We start from the raw sequence: 880 nt of genomic DNA on the forward strand, positions 1-880 counted from the left end.
GATGCGGGGTGTCGATCTCCGTACCTCTCACATGCAAAGCAAGCGCTCTACCATCTGAGCTACATCCCCACAATTCTCATGTCACAAAACCCTAAACGTCTCGTCATCAATAACATGTCCAAAATTAGAAAAATTAGGTATAATTTATGAATCATTTCGACATAGAATGCATTGTTATTATTTAGATTATTTTAAGCTTATCATTCACAATTTATAACTTGTGTCATTTTATTGTATTTATTTACTTCGTTTAATTCTACAATCTCTCTTGAAGGGGCATTTTGAGAATCGAACTCGAGACCTCTCGCACCCAAAGCGAGAATCATACCACTAGACCAAATGCCCTTGTTATGCCACTTAAAACGTATGTATAAATCCTTGGGCCTAGGTATTAAGGTCATATTTTGTCGTATTGCAGGAAACACATGAAGTTCTCGATGTACTTGAACTGAAGCCTTGGATGTAGAATGTGTCTTGGAGAACAAAACAAGAACATAATAAGAACAAAGAGCTTTCTACTAGATCTGCTTAAGATTTGGATAGGCATACTTACCAAAAGTGGAAAACATGAAATGATATTAAGAGCATTATCATTATAATTTTAATCGCCTTAATTTTTGTTTTTCTTCTTTTTTTTTTCTTTATTTCCTAAGATGGTAAGTATAATACGAACAACAAGTTTATATAAATATGAAGTCTTTCAATAAGAAAAGATTTAGACATAGGGGCATTTGAGGTTGCACCATAAGTGAGGGTCGTACCACTAAACCAAATGCCTTTTATTAAATACCCAATATTTAGCTTCTACTCAGATATATTTTTCTGAGTGGTTGGACGGCTATAAAATGAAAAGTTAATGGTCTAATATTTTACTTGTAAG

At 33.6% G+C, this 880-nt stretch overlaps 1 non-coding gene across 1 annotated transcript; it reads right to left on the minus strand.

Moving 5' to 3' along the window:
• Nucleotides 1-273: 273 nt before the first annotated feature.
• On the minus strand, nucleotides 274-345 carry TRNAP-UGG (transfer RNA proline (anticodon UGG)). Its single transcript has one exon. It is a non-coding gene; the product is annotated as a tRNA-Pro (tRNA).
• Between the last annotated feature and the right edge of the window lie 535 nt (nucleotides 346-880).

The sequence above is a fragment of the Cucurbita pepo genome, chromosome 3, assembly GCF_057944985.1.
Source record: "Cucurbita pepo subsp. pepo isolate OVF chromosome 3, ASM5794498v1, whole genome shotgun sequence".
NCBI lineage: Eukaryota > Viridiplantae > Streptophyta > Magnoliopsida > Cucurbitales > Cucurbitaceae > Cucurbita > Cucurbita pepo.